The sequence below is a fragment of the Desmodus rotundus genome, chromosome 8 (assembly GCF_022682495.2).
Source record: "Desmodus rotundus isolate HL8 chromosome 8, HLdesRot8A.1, whole genome shotgun sequence".
Lineage (NCBI taxonomy): Eukaryota > Metazoa > Chordata > Mammalia > Chiroptera > Phyllostomidae > Desmodus > Desmodus rotundus.
The window spans coordinates 91062342-91085099 of NC_071394.1; the positions used below are offsets into that span (position 1 = coordinate 91062342).

Genomic DNA, 22758 nt, shown 5'->3' on the forward strand with positions numbered 1-22758 from the left:
ATCCCTATTTAATGAAATTGAAATATCACGATAATGGGAGTTTGGGGAAGGATAAACATGAGGGTGATGGAAGAGAGCTACACTCTCATCTACCAAACAGGAAGTCAAGAGATGATGCCTGAAACACATACATTTAAAAATAGCAAGTTACATAGAATATAAAGATACTTAAATTTCAGAACTAATTAAGAGAATCTAGTCATTGCATGTGGGGATGGATGTCTTGTAAATGTTCTAATACTTTTAAAACTGTGTATACAGCACTTTGAGGAATTAATTAAGGTAAAAAGTTTATGCTAAGTTTTCCAATTTGAATCTTTTATAGACGATAAGAATATTTAGGGTTGAAAGGCACCCAGGAGAATAAAAGGCCAAATTTGTCCTTTGGCAGATGATGAGATTGAGGCATGATATAATTGTGTCTGATCTTACAGTTCTGCACACAGTCACTCTCAGGAATGTGTTCATTTGCATGTCTAGATTAGTTCCTGCTCCAAAGAAGTCTCGGCCATCCTAGTGGAGGCCAGGATGTGGTCATGGCAATTCCATGCCACTGCAATGATGACTTCTTGGCATTGTGTCAAAATGGTAGAGTAAACATATTAAAAACAAGGCAGGAAGCATTTTGTCAATGATTTGCCATGGTAACTGTCAGGGATTAGACTGAAATCTAGACGCAGGAAAGGAGACATATTTATGTATTTCAAAGAGAGGGAAAGTGGAACTCACTGTGTATAGGCTGAAGTGAAAGCATACTAATGGGAGTGACAGTAATGAGATTATATGTGTTATAAGCCTGACAATTATGCTGTCATTACTGAAATACACAAAGGAAATGAACACAATTATGTAGCAGACACTATGGGACAATGAACTTATTATACCATTTGCACTGTAGTCTATAAACGTTTGCGGCTAGATTTTATGCCTTATGAGAGCAATATTAAGTACTTTCCCTCTTACACCTCCATAAAATTTTGGAAAACTAAAATGAAGAAATTAGACTAGACATGGCCTCAGTCGTCATCTAGTTTTGCAGCTTCCCTACTGTGCTCCTTAGGAATTTCAAGTGAGGTGTGAAGGGGAAGGTGACAGGCATTCCAGGCCTCTTCAGCCTTCTTCAACCAAAGCAAAGCCAGCTTATTCTGCTTTATAAGTTGCTTGTTGCTCTAATACTTTATATAACAACATGATTCTACTAAAACCAAAAGGTTGGACTTTTTGTTAAATTACCTAAATTCAGACTGAGCTAGAAAGAGAACCAAGTCCCCCGACTCCTGGGCCCTTCCATGGCATGCCATTGCTACTTGCTCCATGTACCAGTGGGTTATTGGCAAGAACGTGCTTTGCCTGTGATGACCGGCCCCTGAACGGACTTCACCCAACACGATGTATGTACCTCCCTGGCATTGCAGAAGCCGCCAGTGCGGATCCATTCCCGAATCCCAGAGCAGCACAGATGACCTTTCAGAGGTGATGGCTGGATGGGCTGGGAAAGGCCGTACGTACCAGACTGCTCATTCATCTCGTTTGAAATAATTTACTTCAAGTACAATGACCTGCAGTAAAAACTAAAAGTACAAAAGCATTTACTAAGAACCTATGATATGCTAGTTACTGTACAAGTACTTTATGTACAGTGCTTATGATTAATGCATTTAGAACTAGAGAAATTAATCTTTTATTTAAAATTACAATCACCAGTCAACAACGTATTTCCATTCAGTTCATGCAAGCTATGGCTTAACGTACATGAAGAATTAAAACACAGCACAATTGAACTCAGGGTCCTTTCCAGCCTGCAAACTGAGTAGGTATGGTTTAGGAAGAGGCAGTAATTTAGGATCATAGAAAAGGCAGATAACCAACTTATTTCAATTCAGAAATGACTTATATCCCAGTAATATGCTGTCTGTCCACTTAAGCCAGTATCTCTGCCTGGATGTGCTGTCCCGTGGATGAGATTGCCTGGGCTTCCTTGCCAGCTGGCTTCCAATGGGAGGCATTGGCAGAAGCTTGGAGGCAGGAGGAGGGAGCACATCTGTGTCACTAGATATGACCTTCCAAGACTGCATTTTCCCTGAAGTGGTAAAGTCTCCACAGTTGTGTCTCTCACTGAACTTTAGTCACATTTCCTCTCCTGTGCTGTCACCTCTTAGCTTTGTCATCTCAGCACAAGCAACTTGTCTAGTTGTGGGGTACTTCACCATCCTTAACCCTGTCTCCCCCGCTCTAAGTTACTTCATCCTTAAAATCTTTTCATTTGAGCCATCCTGGATGAACGTTTTTCCTGATGGGACTGACAGATGCAGCATAGGAATTTAGAGTCACAGGAGTGATTTTTCTTGTGTGGCTCAATACTGGCTTTGATGACAGTGGTTAGTGTAAAATTCCCAAAATGTGGAGAACCATAGGAGAGTAACCCCACTGGCTTTCTAGAATCCCACTTAAAGAGCAGGTTGCTTTTGATATATTAGATATAAAAATGGTACATTTATTAAAGCTTTAAAAATTTTTTGGCATAGTTTTTCCCATACAGTAAGCAACGTTAAAGAACATCTAGAGGTTTTGTATGATTTTTGATTTAGAAAATACCTTTCTATGTCTAGGCACAGCATGACTTGCCACTCTTTGTAATGGAACCATATTAGACTAAGGGCAGAGACTTGGAGCTCATAACTCATTTCTTGCTGTCTAACTTCAGCCCAGCCACATGCCCTCTCTCTGTTTTGTTCTCTCTCTCCCCCTCTCTGTCTCTGTCTACCTCTCTCTCTCCCCCGCTACTCCCTCTTTCTCTTTCAGCCAGTGATAGAAATCATGGAACTCTCTCTCTCAGCCCTACAGTTTCAGTGATATTGCACTTGTCTCTGAATGCAAGTGTGTTCATATTCACATATTTGCGTGTTATTTTGCAAGTCTCTCAAACAAGAAGAAAAAGAGAAGCGGAGCAGCGTAGCCTAGCACAGTACCTCACACTGAATTCTTTTGGAAAATAGTGGCAGGGGCTAATGGCATATATGCATGCTCCCTTATTTTGCAGGCCTTTGGGGCAGTGTTTCAATCACAGAGCATTCAGTGCATCTGGTAACTGCAGAAGAGATACCAAAACAGGTTCCACTGGAAGCACATGGCTCCCTTTCAATCGTGCCGAGCTTTGAAGACAATCTGTTCCTCTTCCTTGCCCACCCGTGTCTCCTCCGGGCTCTGGCCAGCCTCCCTCCTCTGCAGTCATTTCCCAGGCACGACTGGGGGGGCGGGTACAGACTGAATTGCCTTCTCCTCTCGCATCTTTGTACATGTCCGATGAGACCAGATTCAAACCAGGTTTTGTTTTTTGCAGTGCTGATTCAAATCAGATAAAAATAGCTGTTACAAGGGACATAATGGAAGTTTATTTACTTTACTTCGCCCCCTAATGGTCCTGTCATCAGTGCCCCAGGCAGGGTTAGAAGGGGAGCTGATGAATCAGAATTGCTTTCCCCAATCCATCTTTTCCTTCCACAATGCTTCCAGGTGGGTCTCCACAAATAACTTAACCTTAACAGAAGGGACGTGGGATGTACCTGGAACTCCTTCTCCAAGCTTTTATTTAGTTTCTTTTTTGATTTAATCTTTATTGTATTTTTTTCCATTACCATTTAGTCTCCTTGTACCCCCTCCCCCCAGCAATCCCCACACTGTTGTCCATGTCCATGAGTCCTTTTTCCTTTTTGCTCAATCCCTCCATACCCCAACCTCCTGCCCCGTGTCATCCTGCTCTCCATCTACGAGTCTGTCTCTGTTTTGCTTGTTAGCTCAGTTTGTTCATTAGATTCCACATACGAGTGAAATGATAGGGTACTTGTCTTTCTCTGACTGGCTTATTTCCCTTAACACAACGTTCTTCAGCTTCACCCATACTGTGGCAAAGGGTAAAATTTTCTTTTTTTATGGCTGAGGAGAATTCCATTTTGTAAATGGCCTATGGTTGTTTTATCCACTCATCTATTGATGGATACTTGGGCTGCTTCTATATCTTGGTGATTGTAAATAATGCTGCAGTGGACATAGAGGGGCTTACGTACTTTTGAATTTGTGTTTTGGGCTCTGTCAGATACATTCCCAGAAGTGGAATTGCTGGGTCAAAAGGCAGATCCATTTTTAATTTTTTGAGGTATCTTTACACTGCTTTCCACAGTGGCTGCACCAGTCTGCATTCCCACCAGTGATGCAAAAGGACTCCCCTTTCTCCACATCCTCGGCAGCATTTGTTGTTTTTTGATTTATTGATGATAGCCATTCTGACAGTTGTGAAATGGTATCTCATTGTGGTTTTTATTTGCATTTCTCTGATGATAGTGATGTTAAACATCTTTTCATAAGTCTATTGGCCATCCGCATGTCCTCCTTGGAGAAGTGTCTGTTCAGGTCCTTTGCCCATTTTTTAATTGAATTTTTTTTTTTGGTGTTGAGTTTTGTAAGTACTTTATAAATTTTGGATATTAACCCCTTATCAGATGTATTGGTAAAAACCCCTTATCAGATGTATTGGTAAATATGTTCTCCCATTCTGTAGTTGTCTTTTTGTTTTGTTGATGACTTCCTTTGCTGTGCAAAAACTTTTTAGTTTGATGTAGTCCCATTTGTTTATTTATTTATTTTTTTGTTTCCCTTGCCTGGGGAGATATATCTGATAAAACATTTCTATGAGCAATGTCCAAGATTTTGCTGCCTGTGTTTTCTTGTAGAATTTTTATGCTTTTGGGGCTAACACTTAAGTCTTTGATCCATTTTGAAATTATTCTTGTGTGTATTATAACAAGTGCTCTAGTCTAGTTTCATTTTTCTGCATGTATCTGTCCAATTTTCCCAACAATTTATTGAAAAAACTATCTTTAGCCTATTGAATGTGCTTGCTTCCTCTGTCAAAAATTAATTGACTGTTAAGTTGTGGGTTTATTTCTGGGCTCTCTCTTCTGTTCCATTGATCAATGTGCTTGTTTTTATGACAGTACCAGGCTGTTTTGTATACTATGGCTTTGTAGTGTAGTTTGATATTAGGCAGTGTGATTCCTCCAACTTTGTTCTTTCTCAAGATCGCTGTTGCTATGCAGGGCCTTTTGTGGTTTCATATAAATTTTTGAAACATTTGTTCTAGTTCTGTGAAATACATCATTGGAATCTTGATAGGAATTGTATTGAATATATAATTTGCTTTTGTTACTTTGGACATTTTAACGATGTTAATTCTTCCTATCCATGAACACGGTGTGTGCTTCCAGTATATTTGTATCTTCTTCAATTTCTTTCTACAGTGTTTTATAATTTTCCAAGTATGGGTCTTTTACATCCTTGGTTAGTTTTATTCCTGGGTATTTTATTATTTTTGAAGCAATTGTGAATGGGATTTTTTCCTTAATTTTCTTTTCTTTTAGTTCATTACTGGCATATAAAAATGCAAATGATTTCAGGATATTAATATTGTATCCTGCTACTTTGATAAATTACTTTATCAGTTTTAGTATTTTCTTGGTGGAATCTTTGGGGTTCTCTATGTTCAGTATCATGTCATCTTCAAATTGTGGAAACCTATAGGATTCCCTCACATTCTCCACAGTTTTGCCACACAATAAAGGAAAACAGTCCCTGAGGAATTTCTGCTCAATACCAAGAAGCTATAGATTCTTGTTTATCTGTGATGGTCACTTTTAACTTCCTCTTTATCTGTCTTTGTGCTTTATTTTACTATCAGCTCCTTAAGCAGTAAAACTTTTCCCTTATAAGATAAAGGAAAAGTGTTATTAAAGTAAACTGAGCTATGTTAGGCTCTCTTTGAAATCCACATGGTGTCTCTCTTTCTCTGGAAGAATAAAAAAGGTTTACCTAAACCTTGTTCTTTTCCCTTTATTCTGTTTTCACACAAATACTATTTTTTAATTTATCCTAACCACCCCCCAACACACACACACACACACACACACACACATATTTTTAGATACTAAGGAAACTTTGTTGTGAAATCTTCTCTTATTGTAGTCAGGCTGCATCAAAGTTTTCACTTCTTTTCTTGGTCACTTGAAACCACTTTCCACAGGGCTGTATAGCCACAGGGTAATGGAACATGGTGAGTGTGTCTGGAGACTCTCAGGAGCTGTAGTTCTAAGACTATGGAAATGTTGTTGACTGCATCTGAGGATCTTGGTCTCTTCTCTCATTCATGGGTTTATTCCATGAATGAATTCAAAGGGTGCTTTTGGCCCTTCCCTGGTCTTTGCTACAAACTGTCTTGTTCTTGGAAAAAAAGAATTAAGCAGCAATTCTGCAGTCTCTCTGCTTTCTTATGTACCAGGTAGGCTCATTTATAATATTACATCTCACTACCTGGAGAAAATAGGGAAGAAAGAAAAGTGGCAGCTAAGAGCACTAGACAGCCCACCAGATGGCACCCAACAGTGGGATCTGGATGCATCTGACTCGGTTGTTCCTGTGGGTGTAATCCAAGCATCCTAAGTGTGGATTTAGGAGCACAGGAGGCACTTTCCCACCACCAGTGCTAAGAACAATCCCTCCCATCAGAATGTGCATCCAAACTGATCTTGAATTTAGACAATAGGAAGCATGTTGCCTAGTAACCCTGGGCTGGTCTGTATCCTCAGTTCTTTCCTATTCCCTTAGAACTGGAAACTCAGGGCAACTTAGGGCAACTCACCGGTCCTCATATGAGCAGCCATTTTGTTTGCCCAGTTTGCCCAGTTATCCAACCTCCTTTATAAAGTTAAAGGAAAAGCACTTCAAATCTTGAAGTGACTGTAAGTCAGGATGCTCTCTCCCTCTTCTGGCCAAAGAGTCAACATTGAAACCAAGCTCTCATGGGAGTTTGATCCTGGAAGAGTGAGTCAAAGAAGGAAAATAGTAGATCCGTGTTCTTTCCACTTGCCTGGCCTTGAAGAATGTCCCTGTAAATTTCAGTTTAACTGAATTGCCAGAGCTGCTCTGGATCAGGGCCTGTCCTATGCCTGGTCCTTCACTTTCTCTTGGATTCTATGGCCCACCAAACATCCTTTCAATAAGTTACCTAAATCCTTTTCTTAAAGTTGCTGAAGTCAATTTTTGTTGCTTACTCTCTTCTTCCTAACCATGCCTGTTATAATCGTCCTCTTTTTTCCCCTATTTTTAAGTCCACCTTGCATATTTCTCTCAGAATAATCTCCATGCCCATAGCAGATACATTCCTGCTACCATCATTAGGAAAAACCTTCACTGATCTGTTTGAATCCCTCCACCTGGCTTTTACACTTCTCATATGCTTTCTACTTTCCTTCAAAGTAAAACATTTTAAGAGTCAAATAATGTGGGCAAGTAGTCAGAAAGGGATGAGAAAAGTAACACAGGGAAATTGGTGATTGGCATCTCAGTTTTTTCTTCTAAAAATGGAATTTAAAAAATAATAAGATATAAGATCTTTTCCTTCTCTAATATTCTATGCTTCAAATTTTTACCAACTTGGTTTAAAAAAATTATCAGTATGCCAATCTTGAGAAAGAAGAAAAAAGTAGGAGGGATCACAATACCCGATATCAAATTATACTACAAGGCCACTGTAATCAAAACAGTCTGGTATTGGCATAAGAATAGGCACATAGATCAATGGAACAGAATAGTGAGCCCAGAAATAAACCCATGTCTCTATGGTCAATGAATATTTGACAAACAGGGAAGAAGCATAAAATGGAATAAAAATAGCCTCTTCAACAAATGGTGCTGGGTGATCTGGAATGATACATACAAAAAATAAAACCAGACCACCTATTTACACCATACACCAGAATAAACTCAAAATGGATAAAAGACATAAACATAAGTCATGATACCATAAAAGTCCTAGAGGAAAATGTAAGTGGTAAAATTTCAGATATCCCACACAGCAATAGTTTTGCTGATACATCCTCTACGCAAGGGTGTCCAACTCGTGGCCCACAGGCCGTATGTAGTCCTGGATGGCTATGAATGTGGCCCAACACAAAATTGTAAATTTACTTAAAACCTTTTTTTTTCTCATCAGTTTTCATTAGTGTTTGTGTATTTAATGTGTGGCCCAAGACAATTCTTCCTATTCCAGTGTGGCCCAGAGACCCCAAAAGGTTGGACACCCCTGCTAGGGCAGAGAAATAAAGGAAAGAATAAACAAATGGAACTACATCAAATTAAGAAGCTTCTGCATGGCTAAAGAAAACATCAGCAAAATGAAAAGGGAACCGGCCATATGGGAAAACATATTTGTTAATGATACCTCAGACAAGAGTTTGATCTATAAAATATATCAAGAACTCATATGGCTCAATGCCAGGAAGACAAACAATCCAATTAAAAAAATGGGCAAATGACCTGAACAGACACTTCTCCAAGGAGGACATACAGAGGGTCCAGAGACATATGAAAGAATGCTCAGCATCACTAGCCGTCAGAGAGATGCAAATTAAAACCACAATGAGATACCACCTCACATCGGTCAGAATGGCCATCATAAACAAATCAACAAACAACAAGTGCTGGTGAGGATGTGGAGAAAAGGGAACTCTAGTGCACTGTTGGTAGGAGTGCAGACTGGTGCAGCCACTGTGGAAAACAGTATGGAATTCCTTCAAAAAACTAAAAATGGAACTGCCTTTTGACCCAGCAATTCTACTGCTGGGATTATATCCTAAGAATCCTGAAACATCAATTCAAAAGAACCTATGCACCCCAATATTCATAGCAGTGTTATTTGCAATAGCCAAGTGCTAGAAACAGCCTAAGTGCCCATCAGTAAATGAGTAAATCGAAAAACTGTGGTACATTTATGCAATAGAGTGCTTTGCAGCAGAAAGAAAGAAGGAACTCCTACCTCTCACGACAGCATAGATGGAACTGAGACTATTATGCTAAGTGAAATAATCCAGGTGGCGAAAGACGAATACCATGTGATCTCACCTATAACAGGAACGTAATGAACAAAAGAAACAGATGAGCAAAATAGAACCAGAGGCATGGAAACAAGGAACAAACTGACAAGAACCAGAGGAGAGTGTGGTGGGGGAAAAGGGAGGAAAGAAGGAGAAGGGCCTAGTTAAAGAACAAGTATAAATGACCCATGGACATGGACAACAGGGTGGGGATTGACTGTGGGATCAGGGGGTGGTAGGAGAAGGGGTGAGAAACAGGGGAAAGTTGGGAAAACTGTAATAGAACAATAAAAAAATTATTGGCATGCAATGGGAATATAGCAACTTGGGGCAGAGAATTTATTCATTCATATATATAAATGAATGGTTGCCAGTCTTTGGGCCTCCCTGCAATGAAGATAGGAGTGTTAAATCAGTGTGTGAACAGAGAGAGGACAAATATAGTACATTCCCTTGAGCGCCATCCATTCTGCCATTTGGCATCTTCAAGCTTACTATCCCAGGCCTGCTTTCATTATCTCTCAGGGAGTCTGCGTGGATATTCCCAATCTCAAGTTTTATACCCCTTTCTTTTTTCTTTACCTGTACGTTGTATGCTTCAGGTTCCATTGATCCAAGACATATTCAGGGAGTTAGTTGCTACAATGAAGGAGGCCAGAAGAGACCTTCTTGCTTGGATGAAGGGCTGGTTTAAGGCGTTTGTGAACTAGTAACATCATTCTTCAAAGGAAATAGATGCTGATATTTTGGTGTGTGACTTTGTCTTCTTTTCTAATGGCTTAATGCCAAGTTTCATGCTGAACCAGTTGCTTTCCAGTTCTTATTGTATTGAATTTGGTCACTTTTTTCCTTCTTTTTTTTCTTCTCCTTTATCATCTCTGGATCTAGATAATTATTTATCTCTGCATTACTATCTCTGCATTAGTATCTCTGCATGAGGGAACTAAAAAATGCATCTGTTAGATTTGAGCTACTATCACGAGAAACCTGTCAGTCACAATAATAGAAGGAAGTATATTTCTCCAAAATAAGTTTTTCTTCACTTTTCCCTTTCATTTTCTTCTACCCTCTGATGACTGGTAGGGGTTCCAGTTTCTATAAAGGAATGGCTCTGTGCTGTTTGCAATGTCCTCTTTCCCATTCTCTATCCCATCTAAAAACATTGAAATTTACTTTTTTTCAGGTTGTCAAGTTACACAGTCTATTAACTAAAAATATGAGTACTGGTTTTTCTTCCCTTTTGTGTTTGTGAACAAAGCATGGTTTACATTCAAAGTGGTGTTAACAGACCTTGCTGCTGAATGACCCATGCTATTCCACATAACATACGACATGTAAACTTCCCACTTTCTTTTTAGAAGATGTGTAAGGTCCTTGGGGGTTATTCACTCATATGTTAATTGAAGAAATATCTGTTGAGTGTCTACTATATGCAAACACTGTAATAGGCGTTGGGTATACAAGGTTTGTTCCGATGGTATCCAGCCATGTAATTTTAAAAATAGAGACATTTAGTGAAGAAGATACAAAATACAAGAAACAGTGATGTCTCAGTCTTGCTTAAAGTAGATACCATGGGACCTCACAGAGTTCTCCCAGTCCCCATCAGCTGCCTCATCATATTTTCCTGAATTTCACTGATGGTCTGAAACCTCTTCCCTTTCAAAGATGATTTTAGTTTTGGGAAAAGCCAGAAGTTGCAAGGTGCTGAATCTGGGCTGTAGTGGGGCTGAGTCACCTGGGTCATTTAATGTTCTGCCAAAAAACTGCAGATGTGATGCATGAGCAGGTGCGTTGTCGTGATGAAGTTGCCAATCACCATTTTCCCATAGCTTCAGCCTTCTGAATCACCCAAATAGTTTCTGAGAAGGAATGTCCAAGCTTAATGCAAAATTTGATTTGCAGATACATTGCTCTACTTACTCAGTCATTTTGAATGTGACAGCCACACAGTACACATGCTCACTCAACATCATCTACTGTCCCCACTGACTAGTACAGTGAAGTTGTCATTGTTCACACATGCACATTCCATCCACTCTCCTTGGCTGCCAGGTTACATATTGTCACACAAACCATTCTTGTTATATTAACAATGGCTCTACTTTTTCTGGACAGACCTTGTATATCTAGTAAGCACAGTTAGCCTTCTTTGAACTTCATAGGATATTAATCAAATAACTGTATATTATTCCTATATAAAATTTGTCCCCCAAACCTAGCAGTTTAAAATGGCATACATCCATTAACTCATTCAGTTTCTAAGACTCAGGAAATTGGGAGTGGCTTTATGGCATGGGTCTCTTCTGTCTCTTCCGGGCATGTAGTCCAGCTGTTGGCTAGCGGTGAGTCTCTGAAACTTCGACTAGGACTAGAACGCGTGCTTCCGAGCTCATGCAGGTGGCTGTGAGCCGGAGATTTCATTTCCTTACCATGTGAGCCTCTTCATAGTTCTGCTCATAATACAGCTTCTCCCAGAGTGAGTGATACTAGAGCAGGCAAGGGCGTGGGCAAGGGTAAGGGCAGGAGAGGCAAAGACGGAAGTGGCAGTCTTAGAAACAAAACTTAGAAGTGACTTCTGCCATATTCTGTTCATCATAGAAATCAATCATGGAATACTGTGGGTGATTCTCTAGCAGCCTAAGCTGCTGCTCTAGGGCTTGGTCTTCTTGTAAGTAAGCCTAATGACTTACACTAATGTCCTGTAGTCATTAGGAGCCTGCCATTGGAAATGTGAATGGCTTGGTAGAAATTTAACCCTATTAGAAAATGAATTTAATTACTCAGTACTCTGCCAGATGCTTAAGTTCAAAGGTTTTATGTGATCACATGTAGGTCATAAGATTTTTGCCTTGTTATTACATATATCATTGTAATAGAAGAATTTGAATTTAAAGGAAAGTTCAGGAACGTCTTTTGGGAAAAAACACATACTTTTACCTTGCCTGCACTGTTTTTTATTTTTATTTTTTGGTCTGTCTTACTAATATGACAAGTGGTTGAAGTCATTTTAGAAAATCTCTTTTTAAAGGGTAAGCTAACTGTTGTTTTTGTGTCTTATTCAGTGTCTCATATTTAGAAGGAATTTGGTAAATATCTGTTGAACATTAGTGACTATGATAGTGATGAAAAAGGTCAAAGGTCCTATTGCTAATTTGGGAAGTTTCAGCCTTCCTTTGTAAACTTGATATGGGAACAAAGATGATGCTGCAATTAGAATTTTAGATTTTTGGAGGATATTGGGAGGAATATTTTAGACATTTTGTAAGTACAGATAAGTCTTCTATCTTCTCTCCTACCTAGAAGATGTGAATAACAATGCTGACTTAGCTGCATGTAAACGGTCTACCATAAAGGAATTGTATGTGTTTTTATTTCATGAATTTGAGGTCACAGACTCTCTTAAACTTCTTGTTTCTTCTTTCCCCTTTGGACAATCATGGAGATAAACAGCGTTTTATGAATTGATTTGTGTTTTTGTACCAGAGGGTTATGGTAGTTCAGAAGTATAAATATATTCATACTTGGGTGCTCTATAACCAGAAGTACTTTTTGCCCTGAATTTGGTCATTGAGCCAACTGAGATACCAAAATCACGTCTTCCCTTCACTTGCCTTCCTTTGCTCTATTTTGTAATCAGTCCCTGGGCCTGGCAAATATTAGAGAAATACCTTAGGTAAGTCTAGGAACCCACTCATGTCTCTGAGAGAGAGACAGCTAGCCACGGCAGTTTTCACCTCCCCAGGCCTAGATAACGTTTGTCTGTCGCAAGGACTTTGAATAACAAGCTCCAAATGTACTCTTTGAAACTCTGTACCACCGTAGCTCTCTCTCCTTTTACTTGCTTTGTAAGCTAGAGGAAGAAAAGGATTTCTGCCTTAGGAAAGAAATCATGCTGTGAAGTGAAGCCACTTTATCAGAACATTTGGGCATTTCTGAAGAAGTGGAGCCCCTCCCCGGGACATTGTGTGAGGATATTGTTGACACAGATGTGGGCCCTCACTCACCAGCCCTCTCTGTCGTTAAGGTTCACAAGGCAGGCAGGCTGGCCGAGGCTGTACCCGTGTGGTTGCAGGCTTAGATCTCATAAGAGTTCAGAGCTGTTGACAGCATCGCCAGCACTTTTTCAGGGTCAATGAAAAATGTAATGAAGTTTTAGTAAAATGTGTAATCTATATGTGTATAGAAAGTTCATGTAGTAACTATATATTTTCAGTAAAGATTTATTACCTAATGCTTATATGCTTTATGAATTACTAAAAACCTATCATTTTTATAATTAAAATGTCATGTTACACTAATATATATGTATGTGGCTATATTTTCTGAAATAAAACCTGGCATGCATGATGTGACTGGTAGGACTGTTATCAGTAGATATGGGCCCATAAGAGCAAATACTTGAAATTATCTGAAAAAATCCAGGGCTTTTGAGCCCTGCTAATTATGCATATGGATGTTTTGTTAGTCTCAGTTTAAATTTCAGGATAAAGGCTAATTTAGTTCTTCCTGTTTTGTCCAGTGGGTAAATTGCATGTTAAGAAACACATTGTTACCTAAGATGTCTAGTGGTTGGAACTGAAACATTTCAAACACACAAGTGGGTCTTTTAAAGCCTGCAGATTGCCGAGGGGCTTTGTAAACTCTGAGCCACTCATAGAGCAACCTTTCCACATTCTAGTTGTGATGATTCTGGATCCCAGATCTGACCTTAAGGCAGGCTGTGTGAATCGATAACAGGGTCAGGAGACTAACTGGCTTCAAACAGGAGGCGAATCCTGGAGGGTGAATCTCATCAGACATTCTGCAGTAGAGGGGAATGGGAGCCAATGGGATTCGTGAGGAATAATGTTTGGTGACTGAACAAGCAAGCTGTCCGACAGGCACAACACAAGGTAAAGCACCAGTGCTACTGCTGAGACACTAGCGAGCTTCTAGCGAATTAAGTGCCAACTGCTGAATACGCAGGGGTCTGAAGACTTAAGTGTCACGTGAAACAAGTCCAGAAGTCACGGTTGTACAGTGAAGTCTCCTTTTCCCTCCAGGATAATGACTCACAGAAGACCTGATTAAAATTTTACTCCAGTTTGTCTCATTTTGCAACTGACAGTCATTTTGCAATTAACACTAATTAATGTGATTGCTGTTTTGTTTCACCAATAAGTTCACATTTACAATACTATAAATCTTATCCAGACAAAGAGAGTGTTTTTATATATTGAACCCATCATTGTATAGATTACTGAGCAGGCTGATTTTTAACATATTTGAATATATTTAAATGTAAACATAAAACCATTAAAGTTTTTTATACTTTTGGACAGAGATTGGTATCTTTGCTACTCAAAAACCAAAAATTATTTTGTAAAGAAGATTCTCATCAGTGAATAGAAATCAGACAACATATTATTGGAAGCACACACCCTTTAAGAAGTGGGAAAGAAAAGACTTTCATATGTGCACTAACACTTACTTGAAATGCTAGATTTTTTCTCTGTTACCTTTACCTCCTTTATTACTGGAGTTGGGCTTGCTGCTCATTTTTCATCTCCACTCAGCTTTGAGTGTGGGTTAAGGTGGGACAAACAAGCTGAAGGATAGCTTTTGAGTTTGAGTTGTAGGAAGAAAGAGAGGCTCCCAGGAGAGTGAAAAGAGCCTGTTATTTGCAGGGGTTGTTCTGGTTATTTATTGCTGTGTAACAAATCCTTCAACACTTAGTGACTTAATACAAACAACAATAAATTACTTTGTGACAATTCTACAGTTTGGACAGAGCTCAGAGAGAAGGAATTACTTCTGTTCAGCTAGGATGATTGGAGTTGCTAGAGGCATCTCTCTTCCTGTTGCTTCAGGCGGTGCTTAGGGAAGTTACCCTCCCATTGAGACTGGGACCTTGTCCTCAGGTGTTGACTGGAATAAACAGTAAATTTGTTTTCAGTCGCTTTGAGTTTCTCAGGTAAACACTTTAAGAGGTGGGGGTGGGAGGGGTGAGACTCATCCTGAGGGACAAGGCCTTGAGATGTTAGAAACTAAGTGTTTTCAAGTCTTTATAGGCCAAGTTGAGGCCTACTAGAGAAGCAATTCAGAGGAGCCTGGCTAGAGATTGGTTAAGCAGAGAATCTTTTCATTACACAGGCCAGCTTTGATTTTTGCAGAAGGGTGTGACTACCAGAGGTACAGATTATTGGGGCAACTATGTTCAAGGTTACCACAGTAGTTAAAATAAGACTTCTGGAGCCAGACTGTCTGGGTTCAAAGCTGGCTCAGGTCTTTGAGGCCATGTGGCTATAGGCAAATTACCTGTCTTGCCTAAGTTTGATTTCCTCGCCAGCAAAATGGGGAATGATAGTAATAACTACCTCATAGAACATTATGACGATTAAGTGAGATAGTGCTTGGTAAGTAGTAAGTAAAGTGCTCAGTAAAAGTTAATTCTCATTGTCATTGTCATAATACCCACATGATAATGTACACAATACTGTGAATTCTTAGGAACTAAAGGGTTTTCCTTGTCATAGAAGAGCACTGAAGTATCGTAAACCTCCTTGTCTTCCCTGCGTAGAATCCAGGTTCCAGTGGCTGTATATTTCCATTTCTGCCTTCTCATGCTCACAGTGTAGGAGAATACTGAGAGGTCATTTTGCCATAAGGTAAGTTAAGGTGAGGGCATCCACTGTGCAGAGTTCAGGCTAGATCACAGCAGACACCTGCCTGCTCGTGTGCTGGAACAAAAAAGATCAGTTCATGTGAATGTGAAATTCATACCTATGCACTTTGAAGAAACGATTCAGCATAAATATGCACGTATTTTCCGCTCTTCTCAGAGACTGATACTGTGTTTTAGATGTTTCATCTGTAGAATCCACTATTTGGAACAAGACAATTATTTTATATCACATATCAAACATGGTCAATGTTGCTTCATAGCAAGAAGGCGCCGTGTAGCTTGTACTCTTGTCAACACGTATTTGATGTTGACAACAGTCGGGTCTTAGGTGGATTCAGTGGATCAGAACTCCGGTATGTCTGAGCATAAATAAGGGCTCCTTGAAGCACCAGTTCTGAGGTCCCAGAGACCGAGCCAGACGACTGCTGACGGTGCTGCCAGCGGGAATGGTGGTGGTTCATGGAGTTGCAAGAAAGTGTGCTGGGGACCCACGTGTGGGAGGTCGTGGCATAGTACAATTTGTTGAAGTAAACACAAAGGGCTGTCCCGGGTTCAGCTCCATCCCACTGTGGAAAAAGTTCCTCTTTGTCTTCATCAGGACCAGCAATAGGGCCCGTGTCCTGACATTCTGTGCCATGCTGAAGCTTAGTCCATGTCTGGCCCCATTCAGCTAGTTTAGTTTATTCCCAGCTGCGTTCCAGCTGGTGCTATGTCCTGGCCCTTGTGGTCTGCCTGGGACCCAGGCAGCTGCCAGGGCCACATGGTTGCTATGGAGAGAACACACCAGCTAGTGGGGCAAGCACATGTTAGAGAGAGAGGGAGAAGTGGAGAGGGAGAGAGAGTTAAGCTCATGTTATATTATCTCGCTTGGGAAGGACCAGGTGCCCTTTAAACTAACCAGTTAATTTCCTAAGTTTTTGTAGACTTTTCTGCTGGTTCCTCTCCTTACCCAACCTATTGTGTGTATCTTCCTGGGTTCTGTGTCCATTATCCAATCATCCTTTTCCCAGGCTAGACTGACAGGCCTCTGTAGTTGCCATCTTACTTCCTATTGCACATGCCTCAAAGTAGAAGCACCTTGTCCTGCATCATCTTGACTTCTATGGGACGTATGCCCAACAAAGGAATTTCCCCTTTATTGTTCTATTCCGACCCCCTCATCCCCACCCCTGAATTCTGTGAACTGACTGGTAGTTCCCTGGGGAGTGTGTGAAGCTGTGGCTTCCCAGCAAAGCAGGCCAGCTCATCCTCTGATTCAGCTCCCCAGTTTATTAGGTTTCTTATTGTCTGATTCCCTTTGCTTATTGTCTGATTCCTTTGTTAGTAGCTAGCTACCTGTGCTGCAATGAGAAATTTTTAAGCAATAAATTTCCATTTAAAAGAGCAGAAAATATGAACACATTTATGTTCAAATAGATGACTTTTGTGAAACTGACCAGTGTTTTGAATCATTTTCACCTAGAACCTTGTTGATCCCAGGTGACTTCTGAAAATGAAGATTAAGGAAATCCTATTTTCAATATCAAATAACCTATGGAGAGAGATTTCTCTCTCTCTACTTCTCTCACTTCCTAAAAACCCCAAATATAATACATTTCATGGTTTCACATTTACCCAAGGACACATAATAAAACTGAAACAAACTGAGCTTCTAAAGTATTGTCTTATAAAATAGTTTATCATAATATTTGTTTGACTTTACCAAGAGACCTCCTTTTCTTTTATAAGAACTATGAACTTGGTTTGGCATTAATACCGATTATCTCCAAGTGCACACTTTTCCCACAGCGGAGGTGCAGAAGACCTATCAGCGTTGTTAATGAAGTACCTAAGTCCCAGAGGCACTTTGAATTATAATAGACTTGGAAATAAAATGCCTATGAATAATTCAATGTTGTGAGTCCTCTAGTGGTGGGATTATTTCCCTTAGCATTACACAATAAGAAAACGTAGTGTGTTTTATGTGAGAGGTAGGCAGACTAATGCACTGGAACCAAATGTGGGACCTTTGGATTTTACCAGTTCAAATAGAGAGAGATGAAGAGGTGATGCTTCTTACCGTTTGGTTGGAATACGCAGTCACATTGTTACTACTATTTTGTTTTAATAATTAAGAAGTACTCGATCTGGTGGTTGTAATTAAAGATTAAAGCTTTCCTGATCCCAAACTAAATTATTGACAGGGCCACTCATCTAGAGGGGAGTCTAAATAATTTTTTATGGCCTTTGTCATGTACGGTAATGCAGTTTTCATGGGCCGGCGTTCCTGCTCGGAGTAGTCCTTTCCCAAGGCGTAGGTTGGAAGTAGACTTCCGTTTGGCAGAGCAAGACTTGCTGCAGGACAGATTCTCTTTAACTTGCCAGGCACATAAGCTTTTTAATTTGTTTTGAGTGGGATAGTTCCACCTAGATCACAAGGCCCTTGAGACAAGTGAAGTAAACCTTTAAAAGGGGAGGAGGATGGACTTGGGAGCTGAGATCAACTTTTAATTATTTTTTTACATGATACAAGTATAATCCCAATATACTAGCCTGTGACATCAAAAAAGATTACATTCCCCAGGTATGCAAAAATAATGGCATTTGGCTCTCCATTTGTGTAACTCTGCTTACAGTACCCCTTCCAATATTTCTGGGCAGCCCCGAAGGGTTACACCTTATATGATCACAAACCAATTTGTTGGCAGAGCACTTGGCTATGTCTGCTCTGTTCTTCCTTTCTCGGTCTAGCTCCCAAATGACTGATTCTTTGTGGGAAGTAACTTGACAGGTTTCACTGCTTTATAGCTAGACCTCTACTACCAAAGTCAAGGATCATGTCTACACATCTCAAAACATTCATTTTTGGGGTATGTATTAGTCATGACAGCTACACTGTGCTGCAGTAAACACGTAAATCCCTATGTCTCAATAACACAAGAAATGTTTATCTTTTATACAACAGTCTGATTTATGCTAGGTGGCTTTCCTGGCATAAATGATGATGCAGGAATCCAGGAATTTTCCCACAATATGATGCTGCCATATGAAACAAGTGACCTCAGAAGTTACCAGAGAAGGACAGGGAAGCTTTATTGCCAAGTGCATCATGACTGCCCACGTGCCTTTCCCCCCAGAACCCAGTTTTATGGCTCTGGCCTAACTGCAGAGAGGCCGTGGAAATGCAGTCTCCCTGTGCATCCCAGAAGAGGAAAATGAAACATAATTACGTAAATATGTAGCACAGGGTCTACTAGAGGGAACCAGTGCATCTCTGAGTTCTGAGCGGAAGGGGAGAGAATGCAGCCTACCCTCCTCCTTCTCACACCGTGATTCTGGCCATACTGGTCTCTCTCTACCTGAATAATGAAAAAGATCAGCCTGAGCTCAGAGTCTCACTATTGTTTCAATGATTATTTCTGGCTCTTAACACCTGGAACTATAGAAGCTCAAGCCAATTCCATGGGACAGGATACCATACCCTTTTCCTGATCCTCTTTCATTGTCTGCCTAGAATCCACATTCTTCTTCTTTTTTTAATTGTTGTTCAAGTACAGTTGTCTCCATTTCCCCCCGACCAGTCTCCCCTGCCCCACCCACCACCTACTCTCAATCCTACCCCCCTTTGGCTTTGTCCATGGGTCCTTCATACCATTCCTTGACAACCCTTCCCTTTTTTTCCCCTTTATCCCTCTCCCCTCCCCTCTGTCAGTTTGTTCTTTATTTCAGTGACTCAGGTTATATTCTTGCTTGTTTGTTTGTTTTGTTCATTAAGTTCCACTTATAGGTGAGATCATATGGTATTTGTCCCTCACCGCCTGGCTTATTTCACGTAGCATAATGCTCTCCAGTTCCATCCATGCTGTCATGAAGGGTAGAAGCTCCTTCTTTCTTTCTGCTGCATAGTGTTCCTTTGTGTAAATGTACCACAGTTTTTTGATCCACCCATTTACCGAGGGGCACTTAGGTTGCTTCTAGCACTTGGCTGTTGTAAATTGTGCTGCAATGAACATCGGGGTGCTTCCTTTCCTACTTGTAAAACCCAAATTCGTGTTTGTGTTAATTTATGCAAACAAATATAGGGGGAATCAGTAGTGATGAGGTTGCTTACAATTGGAACACCTTTGAGTTCCAATTTTGTCACCAAAAGGGCTTTGAAACATGGGTTTGACCTTATTTTGAGCCTCTCCAGAGGTTTTGGAGGTAGATATGGAGACTGCCATTGCTTTCAGCACCAAGTGACCAACACTTGAGCAACAGTGGCTTAACATCGTAAGGGTTCATCTTCTTTCCCTCCCTCTCTGCCTTCCCATTTTTCTACTTACATTTTTTTTTTAAGTCTGATTGTAGGTATTTGCTGGCATTGGTTCTGGTCTGTCTTTATTGATGCTGAGTCCAGCATTTCTGAAGTTTCCTTGTTTTTTCCTCATCTTTGTCAACTATGGTTGCAGAGGCCACTTGATGTGGGATCAGATTGAATGCAGAAGCAGATATGAATTACAAAGATTAGCAAAATATAAAATAATGCCATTCTTCTCACTATATATTTTTGCTTTAGAAAAAATATTTTAATCCAAATGTTGTTTCTATTAATTGTTGATGAGTTTATTTTTAAATAAGTTAAAAATAAATGTTAAAAATTGTTTCAGATTTAACTTCCAAAATAGTATATATTTAATCCACATATGCAAAAATGTTTTTGGAGGGATCCTCAGTGATTACATATGAAAGGTAGTAGAGGGATTCCAAGACCAAAACGTTTAAGAAAAACTTCTTTATAAAATCTATCAATTCATTGTGTATTATGAGTTTTGGCATCTGGTTTTCTCAGCTTCTTTGACTATGTTTATTGTGTTTTTAGTTATGGAACTTTTACTATTTTTATGGAATTAAATCTGTCAATTTAGTCCCTATATATCTCCTCTATGTTTTTCTACTATTTTTATGCATATGTGTGCATGTTTATATTTTTTAGTGCTTAAACATGCAGTTTTTTATATAGCATAATACGGATATAACCCTTTTCCCCAAATATAAAGCCAACTGTCTCAACACCACGTATAGAATGTCATCTTTTCCAACTGTTTTCATTTGATAAATTCAAATGTGTATTCAGTATTTTAAGAAATTGCTGATTTTTCCACTAGTCTAGATATTTCTCAGCTACAACCAGACAGTTCTTTTTACCATAGCTTGAAAATGATTTTTACATCCACTTACTATCAAAAGTGTTCCTCATTTTTTCCCTACAGTTGTATTGATTATTCCCACCCACTTATTTTCCAGATGAAATTTGGAGTAACTCTTAAGAAAAAATACACAGCAATATGTTGATGGAAATTGCTTGAAATCGTACATGCCACTGGGGAGAATTGACTTCTTCATATTTCTGAGTCTTTTAGTATTTCTGTTCATTAATTCATCTTCTTATATAAAAGTCTACACTGTATATTCTTCCTTATAAAATTCACACTTTTTTGCCAGATTTATTTTTAGGATTTTAATGTGTTTTTTCTAACTTTCTAAGAATATTTAGATATTTAAAATCTTCCCTCATCTTAATGCCACTGGCCACCCTGTTTTAAAGCATCCCCACTTTCAGGAACTTCCCTATGGGCTTCTGATTTCTCTGTCCATACTTACTATTATGACAATTCGTCTTCTTTATACTTTTCTGTCATGCATTAGGAAATCTGAGAGCGAATAATATTTACCTTCCTAACACAGATTTTCAGATAATATTTCCAAAATGGATTTCTACACCCAATGTCCCAGAATATCTCTATTTCTGGGACTTTTATCCCCCTCTAGTTTTCCAATAGGTTCATGTCTTTTTTGAGGCTATTCTTTTCTTTTTAACTCTTAAGGTTGAATTGCTCCAAAGGGAATTGAGCAGTTATATTAGATGTTATGCTATGGATAACCTGAACTCTGTGTAGTTTCCTGGAGTAAAGGGGAAGTGAATATAATAAAACTTTTGCAGAATTTCAAAAATTATTTTCTTTTCTGTCAGCATTATGCAAAATTATCTGGCCTGTACTAGTGGAGTGATCCAGACCTTGTGGAAAATATATAAATTTAGATGCTTTAGCAAAAACTTCAGGTATTATTTGAGCTTTATATAAGATGCCCTAAAATAAATAGTGGCTTAATTTATTTTATTATTTTTCATTAATGTATAGTTGAATTCAATAATAGTTTCAGATGTGATTACCACATAAATCTAGAACCATGTATACAAAGGTATTATGATATTATTGACCATATTCTTTGTCGTACATTATAATCCTGGGATTTATTTTATAATAGAAAGTTTGTATCTCTTATTCCCTTTTACCTTTTCTCCCATCATCCTACCCCTATCCCATCCAGCAACCATCAGCTTGTTCTCCGTGTCTGACTATGTCACTGTTTTGTTTGTTTTTTTTTTAGATTCCACATACAAACCCAGTTCATGAGTCACTGAATAAAGCTTATAAAAATATTTAAAATTTACTCAGTTGATATTTTTTTCAGTTGGTGACAACAGTGATGGGATCTGATGGAGGCTTCTGACGGCTTTGGGGACAAAGAGAAGCAGAAAGTATTAGTACCCATAAACTCTTTAAGTTCTCTATCACTACTTCTGAGGGTAAGTTTCTCTAAAAGCCAAGATATTCTCTCTTTTTGTTCAGCTCCCAGTATAATTGTCTTTCCAACCCAGGGTTCATGAATTGGACAGATGGGAGGCTCTAACCGAGCACCACTTCTTAGCCCACGTTAGTCAGTGGTCTCAGTCCAGGGCTTAAGGAGTCTGTTGGTGCTGACAGATGGTTCCATCTGGAGCCCAAGTCCCTAGCCCTTGGTTAGTTCACAGTCCCCCGTATACTGAGATCTGCTGGTTCAGTCTGTAGTTCAACTTTGGTAACTGCTGGCGGTATGCACTTAAGGCTTTGATTTCTCTTGGCCAGTCCACAGTATTATCCCTTTGGTTACTGCTGGTGTCCACGGTTACATTTCTTTGATTACTCTTGGTTTCTGTTAATGTGCACAATAAAGTAAAGGAACAATACATCTATTGTTAATGAGAATCTTGGAAGTCAAAGCTACACAATTGGTGGGCACGGGTCCAGCACTTAAAGGCTGTTAGGGCACTTGTTACCCAACTCTAAATTACTCCTGTGCTAGGATAATTTGGTCAGGGTGGGTTAG

The 22758-nt window shown here is 39.5% G+C and overlaps 1 protein-coding gene across 1 annotated transcript in view; it reads left to right on the forward strand.

Annotated features, from left to right (window-relative positions):
- The window catches only part of LOC123479386 (serine/threonine-protein phosphatase 1 regulatory subunit 10-like), a 533905-nt gene that overhangs the window by 496280 nt on the left and 14867 nt on the right, over window positions 1–22758 (forward strand). Inside the window, exon 10 of the mRNA XM_071222139.1 lies at window positions 22084–22198. The gene's annotated coding sequence lies outside the window, so the exon portion shown is untranslated. The remainder of the gene's footprint in view (window positions 1–22083; window positions 22199–22758) is intronic.